At 39.7% G+C, this 12,336-nt stretch overlaps 1 protein-coding gene and 1 long non-coding RNA gene across 7 annotated transcripts in view; one reads left to right on the forward strand and one right to left on the reverse strand.

The window, feature by feature from the left end:
• LOC119473014 overlaps positions 1-12,336 on the forward strand; it is a 70,844-nt gene that overhangs the window by 31,536 nt on the left and 26,972 nt on the right. For 3 of the 4 annotated variants that reach the window (XR_005202182.1, XR_005202185.1, XR_005202184.1), the window contains one exon: positions 3,426-3,555. The exons of the other annotated variant lie outside the window; for it this stretch is intronic. This is a non-coding gene — a long non-coding RNA (uncharacterized LOC119473014). The remainder of the gene's footprint in view (positions 1-3,425; positions 3,556-12,336) is intronic. 4 annotated transcript variants of the gene reach the window in all.
• The window catches only part of SMPX (small muscle protein X-linked), a 50,970-nt gene that overhangs the window by 16,176 nt on the left and 22,458 nt on the right, over positions 1-12,336 (reverse strand). Inside the window, exon 5 of one of the 3 annotated variants that reach the window (XM_017540692.1) lies at positions 2,702-2,722. The exons of 1 other annotated variant lie outside the window; for it this stretch is intronic. The gene's annotated coding sequence lies outside the window, so the exon portion shown is untranslated. Of the gene's footprint in view, positions 1-2,701; positions 2,723-10,746; positions 11,124-12,336 lie in introns of those variants that run through there. One more of the 3 variants, XM_017540693.2, reaches the window with a different exon arrangement.

The following is a 12,336-nucleotide window of genomic DNA, read 5'->3' on the forward strand; positions in this document are numbered from 1 at the left end:
AAATCCGCATATCAGTTTGCCAAGTAGCTGTGATCCTTTGGTCCTGTCTTTTCTTGGACTTGAAAAGTGTTCAAATTTAGAAACTCTTTTGTGTTTTACTTCCACTACCTGGACATCCACAAAAGCATACTTGAATGAAAATTATCAAACCCAGCTTTTTTGTCTCAGCATATATTTGAACCGTGGCAAGGCCCTATTTAGAAATACTTTCATTTTGGGAAAATGACTTATTTCCAATCATTTCATCCAGGCATCTCTGAGTATTATTTCTTACAAATGCATGTAAATCTAGAATGATCTCAAAATAAAAATTTAAGAAAAAACAGGTGATGGGCTGGATTTGGCCTGTGGGATCCGGTTTGCCAACCCTTGAACCGTAACAGTGTCAGCACTTAATAAACTAGCTACAGAAATTAACATTGTTTCAGTGAGATTAAGTGACTGTTAGATAAATTGATGTAGAATTTCCTATCCTTTACATTAGGATTGTTCCTCATAATTTACCCAGCTCATTTCACCCCCATGGACCTGTCTGCCACATGGATAGTCAGGCTGGGGTAATGATGAAAAGTCAAACAGCCTGGATTTGACTTCTGGCTGCCCCACTGTCTAGTTGTGTGACTTTATGGAAAGTCATGTAACTTCTCTGTGCCTCGGTTTTCTTACCTGTAAAATGGAGCTCTTATGTGTACTAACTCATTGATATCTCACAAAGTTAAGCGCTTGCAACAGTGCCTGACCATTGGAAGCACTATTACAAGCATTTGTGATTATTGCTTCATTGATAAATAGTATATATGGATTTCAGCAAAGAAATCTGACCAAGCTTCTCACTGTACTTGTGGAAACTAGCCTGAAAACTGTGGAGCAGGTGATGGGATAGTTAGTGGATTTCTGAATGTCCAGATCTAAATAATCTGATTGATGGCTCTAGGTCAGTGGTTCTAACAGTGTGATCCCAATCCACCAACAGCAGCAGCAGCAGCATTCCCTAAGAACTTGTCAGAAATGCAAACTCTGGAACCCATCCCAGAACTACTTAATCTAAAACCCTAGGGCTTTGCCCTAGCAATCTAAGTTTCAGCAAGTCATCTAGATGATTCTGACTCATTCGAAAGTTTGAGAACCACGGTTCTAGGTCAATCTGAAAGGGTTTCCTTTGCAACCACCCACAGGGTGCTGTCCTTGGTGCTGCCCTGTCCTCACTGTCCTCAAGTGTCAGTTAAAGATAAGAAAAAGCTGGCTTCTCAAATTGGTAGGTCATCCATGCAAAGCCAGCCTGGAGGAATAATGACACTATTTGATGCTAGAATGTGGACCTGAAATGAACTCCATAGGTTGGAAGTGCCAGCCAAAATTGTTTTGATTTTTAATAGAGATAGCTTTTTTTTTTAAACCTAAGTTTCTAACTCAAGTTCTTGGCATTTTAACTCCTACATGTTCAGTGAGGTTGTCAGTGGTGCTGTGGGTATCCAGGCACTGTGACCCAAGTTAGCACCATGACATAGGCTGCAGGAATCAAGCTAGTAATGGAAGGTTGGCCCTGAATACAGGAGCAAAGTCTGGCCTACCACCTCTTGATATTTCAGAATTTGATCATATAGTAAGAAAGGGTGCCACACAGGAGAGAAAACCAAATCTGGACTCAGTTATGAAGGGATGGCAGTGGGGGTAGTGAGGATGATCGGGAACCATTCTAATGTAGTTGCATTTGCCATCTGTACTGGTCTAGATCATTATTGGCTGTTCTGTCTTATCTGGGGCATGAGCTCCTCTTCCTATGTGCTGGGAATCCCTGCCAGCCAGGGGCTCTGACACCAGCTGGGTTTCTGGGGTGGCCTGCTCCTGGCAGTGAAAGCAGGTCTATAATTGGCCCATAATTGGATTGGATTTGGCTCAGAATGACTCCCAGGCTCTCTCTCCTGACAGATAACAAGCAGTAAACTCTGTATATGACCCTGCAAGGAGTCTGGGAGACCATTTCTTAGCTGTCAGTGAAAATGGAAAGCTTTCCAGAAGAGTTGACCTTTAGGATAATGGTTTGGGGGCATCTTGAAATGGTTTTCCCCAGAACCATTTGTTTGCCACCTGGTCTTTCTGAAATTCAGACATTTCAACCCAATTTCCAAATCCTGGATCAAATCTGTCCTGTACCATGTATGTGCATATATGTGTATGTGTGTGTGTGTTGTGGGTGGTATGTTTGTATGTGTATAAAGATTACAGTATGACTTTTTAAAATTAGATAAGAAAATAGTAAACAGAAGTAGAAATTGAGATAATACATTTTCTTTGAAATATATCTATAGATAGAGGTGAGTAGATTAACCTTGAATTTCTTTCCATGTCAGTGACAAAAGTCCTTCTGGGTATAAGCAGGGGCATTATCTGTTCAATTCTGGCCCATGCAATGGATTGTAACTAATCCCCTTTCTTGGCACCTGTTGCAGACTACATGGTGATCCTACTTTTCTGATTAAAAGGGATTACACCCATTTTCTACAGATGGACTTCAATAGGCTTAATTAATAATTAATCTTAAAATTAACCTTCTCCGGAGGGAGACGACAATACATCCCACAGTCTTCCACACTTTGTGAAGTTGGAAGTCATGTAAGAATGAACTGCAAAGTCGATTCCTGCCCTAACTATTTCACAGGACTATTATGAGGTTCGAAAGAGAGCATGGACATGGAAGTACTTTGGAATTCTTAAAATCAAGTGCAAGGATTTTTTAATATTATCGCTGCTATTAACCCCTAGTTAAAAGACGTGACTTTGCGTATGTTATAAAACTTCCAAATAAACTTGTTTCCTCATTGCCTGGCCTGTGATGCCCCTTAAGCAGCCATTTCACAAAATCTCCAGGCTTCCGTGTTCTCTGGCACCTGTGTTTACTAGTGACTGCCTACCTATTATTGCAAGGTAGACATAACTCGATTATCAAATTAAGTAATGTCAGAGGGAGAAAACACTTTTGTAAGGTAATCATAGCTGGAAATTGAATGTGAAAGGTGCATAAGCCAGGACAGGGTGTCATAGAGAAGACATCCAGGGCACTTCTGGACATTGAGATTGACATGGCTCTCATTTTGTTTTCTGGACCAGACTCCAATAGTATATAGCCTATGTATGAAAGATTACTAAAAATACGAGATGCCTATTTATGGCCATAAAACCCATTCAAAATGCTCAGGAAAGTGCTATATAAAAGTCCGTTGTTTGACTTTTCCTTGAGAGTAGGGCAGTGGCAGCTCAACTCTCCAAATATTTCTTCAACTTACTCTCTTCAGAGAAAAATCTGAAATTACAAACCAGATACACTTGCTAGTGACAAATTACGGTGAGAGGAGGAAAATTCCTTGAAGTCTCTAAAACAAAATGAAAATGCTAAAGCAAAATGTTTGTAATTTTGCTGTCTTCAGACAAAGGCCTTGGAAACATGAGCTGCTGCAGGTTTTAAAAACTGGAACTGCAATGCCTCCTCCAGGAGAAAGAGGACAGTTGCAGGTTGGAAATCATCTCATGAACTGGCTCAAGCTCAAAGGATTCCAGGTGGGTGGTGATTGAGAAAGAGATCCTCCCAGATGTTTGCAAGTGCTTCAATGAGCTCATATTAGTCACAGATAAGATAATTAATGGATTTTAATTTTCAGTGAGCTTTCTTCATATTATCTGGGGAAAAGTGCAGACCTACTTTTCAGACAGTATGTCACTTAAAAAACAACCTATCAACTCCTAGCCTTGGAAGCAAGGGGCAGAGGGCAGAAGGTATGGGCAGACTATGAGGGCAGCAAAGGGAATGAAGTCTTCCTGGATGCTGCTGTGTACCAGAAGCTCTATCTGAGTCATTTCACTATCTTTATGGTCCCCTCTCAAGACTTGCATTATTATTCCTACTTATGGATATGGCTCAGAGTGGTCAGAAAGTTGCCCAAGGTCACTGAATTACCGTGTCAGAGCTGCACGTGGAGCACAGGTGTGTCCCACTCTTTCCAGCACATCTAGTGTGCAATGGCTGCTGTAAGGTGGGCAAATGCACTCCAGAAAGCTTGTTCATGCCACCTGACACAGCCACAGCCCACTCTGCTATGATCACCCCACTTCTTCCTGCAGAATTCAGGCTCCCAACCCTTCTCAACAGTCAGTACCACTGAAGCAGACACAACACTCCAAATGAAAATTGTTTGTCTTTCCTATAAAGTAGGAGCACAAAACTGGGAAATAGGACACTGAGATTTTAGACTGGTACTGACCTTGATTCCGTTGCTCGTGGGGCTCAGTTTCTATCACTAATAGATGAGGAATCTTAAATTAAGTTCCTTCTGATGGTAACATTTTGTAGTTAATAATAGTAATAGCTCCCATGGTACACAGAACTTTAGATATACACACTATGTGATTCAGTGCTTCTGAACTGTGGAACTATTGGTGCCTGTTGTTGGGACTGTCCTGTGTGTTGTAGGGTGTTTAGTACCATCCCTGGTCTCAAGCCCCTGAATGCCAAGAGTACCCACTCTGAGGTGTGACAGTAAAAAACATCTTCAGACATTGCTAAATTTTCCTCAGGGCAGACAGCAGAATTGCCTCTGGGAGTTAGGTATTCTTCTTATTTTTCAAATGAAGAAACTGAGGCAGATCAATTATATAAAATCACAAAACAAGGGAATAGCAAAGCCAGGGTATAAACCTATCCTTGAATCGCCTCTCTTCAACATTTCCTTCAGTGGAATAACTGTTTTCCAACATCCTGTCTAGACTCTGTCTTTGTCACTTGTATTCAAAGGCTGTGCCTTGTCATTTCTTCTTCATTCCTGCTGCAACCATTATGTGCTAATATCTCCTCTCACATCCTCACCCAACTAGACTGTGAGTCCCTTGAGGGATGTTGTCTTGTATCACTTATTTCTAATGTAGTGGTATCTGAAACAGTCAGTGAAGAGGTGTTCATTTCATAAATGAGTGAATTTATCCCAGCACTTTAATCCTTCCCACATAAATCCAGTTCATGCTGTTAATTTGCGTTATGAAGAAGAAGGTTAATTTGGCCAGAGTAAATTCCAACAAGCCCATGTACAAAATGATCAGGCAATGAAAACAGTCTGAATAGATGGATGATTGAACACTCAGAATTTAATAAACCTGTTGGGGTAGTTTTCAGGATTTAATTATTGCCTCTGGAACTAAAACGCAGTCATGATTTTTATCATTTGTATCCATAATTGGGGGATCGGGCAAGAGCTAGGCAGTAAAATATGTATTACTTGTTAAGGATTCTATTACATCTGTGACAGGTGGAAGGAAGTGCCACTATCTTCTAGGGTGGAAGAAGTGCCACTGTCCTTCCTATAGAAGGTATCCAATGACTTTCTGGCAATAGGACATACTTGTTTTCTGCTGTTTATCCAGCAGTCCAGATGAATTGTTCTTTGTGCCACCTGCCTGGACGAAAGAGACTCCAATCTGTTGACTGCTTAATAGAAATTTCCTTCAGTAAGAAGCCAATTTTCTGACCCTGCCTTGAATTAAACCAGCCACCCCCTCCCCATCTGCATAAAGTCCTAAACCAGAGGGTATAGAATGATCAGTTCACAGGCAGGGAGGGGTGGCAAGGAAGTACAAGTTAAATTTGCAAGTCTTGATTTGTTCCTCGTGATGCCTTCTCCTTCTCAAATGCCACAGCATGTGCAGGGAGTTAAAACGAGCAGCATTGTCACGATGCAGCCAACCCTGATTAGACAGCCTGGAATTCACTTCCCCAGTTTTCTGCGTGGGCTGCACACAGCGTGAGAGGGAATGAGAGAAAAGGCTTCATGGGTCGGAGACTGCTGCACCATGAATGACACAGAGGCTCCTGGCAAGCCCTTGCTCATCTCCGGAGCAAAGGCAGGTGGGCTCTGCAGTAGTCTGGTATTCCTCTGCTGCAGTTTTGTCAGCACTAGGCAAAGTCCCTGTCATCCCCAGCATTGCCATAATCGGTGTTTTTCTGTCTCCTGTTCTCTCCTCTCCTTTCCCTTTCCCTCCTTTCCTTCTCTCTCTTTCTCTCTCACTTTCTCTGATATTTATGGGCATTAACTCTTCCTTTTTTCAACATCCTTAAAAAGAAAATTATTTGTGCTTCCATACAATGTTTTGTCCATTTAACAGGGTAGATGCTCTGGCATATTTGAATCCCTAATGCCTGCTATACTCAGCACCTGGTACATCTTTTGTGTTTGGTAAATGCTGACTAACTAAAAGAATGAATATGTGAATGAGTAAACAAATGAGCAAACAAAGGAACACATCAACCAACATGCCAGGATTGTGCTTCAGTGTTCCTCTTTGTGGCAGTGACAGTTTCTGCAGTCTCTTTAGCCTTTGCTTGCTTTGCTCTAACCCAACATGGTGAAATATTATCTGCAAAGACTATAACTAAAAGAACATTTTTGAGGAATGCAGTGGGTGATAGTGATTAAAAGGACTGGCTGTTTAGTGTGACAGATGATGGTGACTTACAATCTGGGTGACCTTGGTCAAGTTGCATAAACTCTCTTAGCCTTCACTCTCCCATAAACAAAATGAGCATTGTAGTATGTACTCCATACAGTCAGCACAAGGAATAAATGAAATAATGCATGTGAGGTACAAGATAGGGTATCTGGCATATCACAAGCATATAAAAAATGGTAATGTTCATGATGACAATAAAAATGATGACATTGATATAGGTGCTGGTGACTACTAATGCTTTACATTAATACTTTAGAAGACGATGAGCTGCTGAGCTAACCTGCTTTCTGATACATTTGAGATGAAAAGATAACCTACAAAAATAGTTGCGTTTGAGGCAATTCCACATAGACCATATGCCATAAATGTTTAATTTGCGAATTGACCAAAGAATTATATTTGAGTACTTCATTTCTAAGTCTTAATTACTGTGAAGAGATTATAAATGTTGGACAATTAATTACTCTTTTTATTACTGTCTTAATTTGTGTGAAACGCAACGCATTGATTGCTTGGAAAGAAAAGTCCACAGCAAGCTGGACCTGACATCAACCTTTCAAGCAGATAAATCAGGGTTACTCACTCTCAGCAGTACTGACATTTGGGGCTGGATCATTCCTTGTTGTAGGAGGCCATCCTTGTCATTGTGGAATATTTAATAGCATCCCTGGCCTCTCCTCACTAGAGGACGGTAGCAGCCTGCCCCAAGTTGTGACAATTCAAACTGTCTGCAGACATTGCCAAATGTCCCCTGGGAGGAAAAATCCACACCCTCCCCCAGTGAGAACAACTGAGATAGAGTAATGAGTTCCATTATATTGAGAGTAGAGCAGGTTCCAGGTGTAACTGCCCTTTGGCTCATGGAAATGTATGTTCCAGTACAGTAAGATCAAGAGAATTGGGTTCTGAGTCAACTGTGCTTTCCACCAAGCTGGCTGAAGCAAATGTGCTTCTCTGGTCTCAAGTCTACTCCCTAAAAGCTCTCGCACTAATTCCAACTTCTTCCTGATAATTCATACACTAGACCCTCCAAATCTCTGTTTTAATAGAAACTACACTGGTAGCTTCTATGTGTTAACTGCCGAGAGGCTCTTAAAACATCTGCCACAGTCAACTCAAAGGCTTCTTGAGTTCACTCTCAAGAGTTCTTTACACCTACACAGGCTGCAACCAGGGTCTAAAACAAGAGTTTTTCCAGCCAGGAAAACAAATGAACAAAGCCTTGATACAGTTTGGAAATACTGCAGAACCTTTCTTTATCGTAACCAAGTAAAGATCAGGAAAAATTTAAAAAGAGCATCACAAATCAAAAGAAATGTGGCTTCACTCGAGAATGAAAAATTTCAGCATAAAACCATTTCCTTCGGAGAAAGTGAATAAAGCTATGTAATTGGGTCAAAGCAGGGAGCATTTCAAAAATGAGGACAAAAAATTTCCACAAACCACAGAGAAGACATTTGGAGAAGTGTTTATTCTTTTTAAGTATAGCTCTATGTAAAATAATAAATCAGTCCTCTGTCTTCTGGCAAAAGAAAAAGGTTATGAAATCATGGTCAGTCAAAGACTATGAGAAATAAATCATCTTAATTCTGAAGGCTGCAAAGCAACATGAAAAATAATCTTGTGATAAAATGTAAAGTGGCAAAAGCAAGATACAATACTATACAAGTGCTATAAATGATGCTATGTAAGAAGAATGTGTAAGAACCAGTTTCTATTTACTGAGGAATTACCAATCCATCCCAGGTACTGTGCCTGGAGATACTTTAAAAAATACATCTCCCTAATCCTTCACAACTGCTCACTGAGAGAGGTGCCATTTTCTGCTTTTATCAAACAAGAAAATAAAGACATAGAGTGCAAAGTTGCAAAGGTGGAAGGAAATGAGACCAAGTCCTCACAACCCCAAATCAACATATTGTTAGCAACTTGGTTGTATTGCATCCCAGATGTAAACCCGGAGGAAAAGACTGGAAGGGGAAATCAAAGTCAGTATTATGCTAAAATGGTGATCTACTGGGCAATCGTTTTTTATATCCCAGCCTCTGTTACATTGTTATAGTATTTATACAAATAGATTTATTACATTTATTATGCCTTACAATTTGAAAGGAATGATATTTCCATTGTTGCATCAATTTAATCATAAGTTTACTCTAAGAAGATAAAGGGCATTTTCCCAAATATGGAATAGGTGCTAATAAGGATTTGATTGATTGGTTATTGAATTTGAGATCTTCTTTTTTAATATAGTCATTTATAACTATAAACTTTCCTCTAAGTACTGCTTTCATTGCATCTTATAAATTTTGGTATGCTGTATTTTTGTTTTCATTCATCTCAAAGTTTTAAATTTTTCAAATTTACCTTGTGATTTCTTCTTTGACTCTGGTTATTTAGAAGCATGTTGTTTATGTTCCACAAGTTGTGAATTTTGCAAACCCTTCTGTTACTGATCTCTAATTTCATTCCATTATGGTCATAGAACATACTTTGTATGATTCAATCCTTTTAAATTTGAGACTTATTTCACGGCCTAACATATGGTCTGTCCTGGACAATGTTCCATGTACACTTGAGAAGAATGTGTACGCATTACTCTGCTGTTGTTGGGCAATGTATTATATGTTGTATATATACATATACACACACTATATATATAATATATATACACATATGTATCTAGAATGTGTATATGTATATATATGTGATGTATATCTACACATGTATATATGTGTATATATACTTACATGTATATAAATATATGTTATATATATGTGTGTTAAGTCTAGTTTATGGTGTTGTTCATGTCTTATATTTCCTTGTTGATCTTCTGTCTAGTTATTCTAGCCATTATGGAAAATGGGGTATTGAAGTCCCCAATTATTATCATTAGACTGTCTGTTTTTCCCTTCATTTCTGTCGATTTTTGCTTCATGTATTTTGGGGGTCTGTTGTTATGTACTAAATGTACTTTTTAGCAAGTATCTGGGTACATCAATTTGCCCTCCTGCCAACACTCTCAGAATTAGCCCTTGAATCAGTAGGAATGATGTGATGCATAATGCTTAACATTTCAGAGTAATGAGCACCTTATGTTCTCCCCTATCAGAGATGACAACTCTTTGGATGACTGGTTGGTAAATATGTTTTATCTAGACATAGATGTTATTTGAAAAATAAAACCAAAGAATTCTTGAATACTAAGTTTTCTTCTGGTCTTACACATCTTTCACCTTTTTTGAGGAAAATGAGACAAACTTGACATTTTCCTTAATTTTTTAGTTTCCCAGAGGAATACAATTAATTAAAGTCAAATTTCTGGGCCCATTACCGATTATGATCATCATTGTAAACTATGGACATTGTGATAGAAGTTAGTCTTTTTTTCTAAAGTGGTAAGCTCCCTAAGATTACAAGGACTTGGAATGTGTACATTTCTAAGGGATCCCAGACTTGCTGTGGTCAGGGCACTGGTAACATCCTCCAGACTTGCCCAGTATGCCTAATATGTATCATATGAATTGCAGCCTTTAAAGGAGCTATATGATAGCATCATAAAGACGATGTAAACAAGAAAACCAATACATTACAATTTGGTAAGTTTGTGACACAATAAACAGAATATGCTAGGGATGGGGCACAGTGCTGGAGGAAGAGGACTGTTACGGACTGAAATGTTTGTGTCCTTCCCCCAAATTCATATGCTGAAGCCTTAATCCCCAATGTGATGGTATTAGGAGATGAGGCTTTTGAGAGGTAATTAGGTTTAGATGAGGTCATGAGTATGGGGCCCCCATGATGGAATTAGCACCCTTATAAGAAAAGGAAGAGACATCAAAGGACACAGCAAGAATATGGCCATCTGCAAGCCAGGAAGAGAACCCTCACCAAAACCCAACAACACTGACACTCTCATCTCTGACTTTCAGCTCCAGAACTGTGAGAAATAAATGTCTGTTGTTTTAGCTGCCCAGTCTATGGTATTATTTTGTTATTACAGCCCGAGCAGGCTAAGATAAGGGCACACCTCCCCCATCATAATCACAGGCCATTGTGATGATTCTTTTCAAACCTACAAAATCTAAATTGGTTGGCTAGCTGATGTGGGATATGAGATAGAGACTAGCTTGAGATTATGAGGCTGTGTATGGCTACAAAGGAGCTGCAGATTATTCCAACTCACTCATTTACTGCCCTACAGCAATGTTTCTTAAAGTGTGTTCCAAGGCCCACTGGTTGACCTCAAAAGACTTCTCAATGCAAAAACACAAGTGCTTTCTTCAGTTCATAATGGCAAATGGGGATTAATTCCATAGATTTTCACTTCTATACGAACCCTAGTTTAGTATATAATCGTGAAGCCCAACTGCCACACATGTGTCCATGCTGCAGTGTCCAACAGAGAGAGAAGGGATTCCTGAAACTTCAGAATGAGAATTTCTTTTTAGAGCTTCGTCAGTCCCAAGGCTTTCAATTGTGACTTTCTTGATGCTCATTAGCATCACTGTAGAATTATTCTTAGGTTTTGCCTTTGTTAATCCTTTCTTTTTCTTGTAATTGCTGCATTACCACTTTGATACTTACTTCGTTCCTCTTCAATTATTTGATATCACTGAGTTCTTTTACCACTGGAAAAAGAGATGAGATGGTATAGGCAGGCTATGGGGTTTTATTATGTTATGCCCCAAAAGTTTAAGATGTAGTGCGTAGAGGAACTCTTTGGTCTCACTAGGCTGGTCTAATTATTAATGATACCCTGGATGCTCCATATGTCCAAAGGAGATCTCTGAGCCTTTTTTAAACCATTCCATTCCCACTGCCTCTCTGAATTTATCCTTGACCCCAAATCATCATACCTTACCCCCTCAAAAGTCATAACATTATCTCTATTGCCTAGTTGTTAGTGGATCATAAACAGCCTTTGGGTATCTTTAATAATTAAGCTGCTATCTAATTCTTGAATTGTTAGCTACCTTTTAAAGTATTTTATCTTTCCATCAAGAATTAAGTATCCTGATAGTGGGGACCAAGTTTTATATCTATAAATTATACTACAGAAAGAAGAAAGTACCCACAGTATAGAAGTTAGTTTCAGGACTTCTTTACTGATCACCTATGCTCTGATCTAAGTGTTGGGAGCAAACAGAAATGGGCACAGAGTCTGTTTGGACACCAGCCCAGAGCAGTTCTGCAGGTTCCCCAGGCCTTTGTCCACGAAGCCTGCTACAACTACAAGCAAACAAGCTGACAGTGGCTTCTGGTAGTGGCCCTGCAGGATTCCTGATAAGGCAGCAAACAAGCAGGATTAGAAGTGTTGGAAGACACCTGGTTTCTAGATTGTGCCACTGGTCCTGCCTCTTCATCTGGTTCTTGGACTTTCTTAAGTCACCATCTGGCTACCTTAAATCACAGCCAGGAGGATTCCAAAATTTATATGGCTGACGATCCTACCTTCCCTGTCCCATGTCAGTTCCAGCCTTGACTGGGGCCCCATTTGGGACACTCCTGTGTCTTTTGGCTTTGTCTTGGTATGGGCTGTCTCTATATTTCCTGGTCTGGTACCGGATTCGGTGTAGGCCCCAAGTCCTTTTCCATAAGCCATGATTTCTGATGCCCAAACAGAGTAGTCATTGGCCTTTCTGATTCTTATTCTGTAATGTTTTTAACTGATTTCTGTGAACAATTCCATTTAACTGATTTCTGTGAACAATTTCCAGGGTATAGAAAGAATCTGTAATCCCACTTGAAAGGAGGCACTGATCTTGGCTGGAATGAGCTGCTAACCTGTCTTATATGTCTGAAGTACTGTAACAGTTACAGTACTATGTGGACCTTAAGCCT

Source organism: Cebus imitator, unplaced genomic scaffold (assembly GCF_001604975.1).
Source record: "Cebus imitator isolate Cc_AM_T3 unplaced genomic scaffold, Cebus_imitator-1.0 Scaffold128, whole genome shotgun sequence".
Lineage (NCBI taxonomy): Eukaryota > Metazoa > Chordata > Mammalia > Primates > Cebidae > Cebus > Cebus imitator.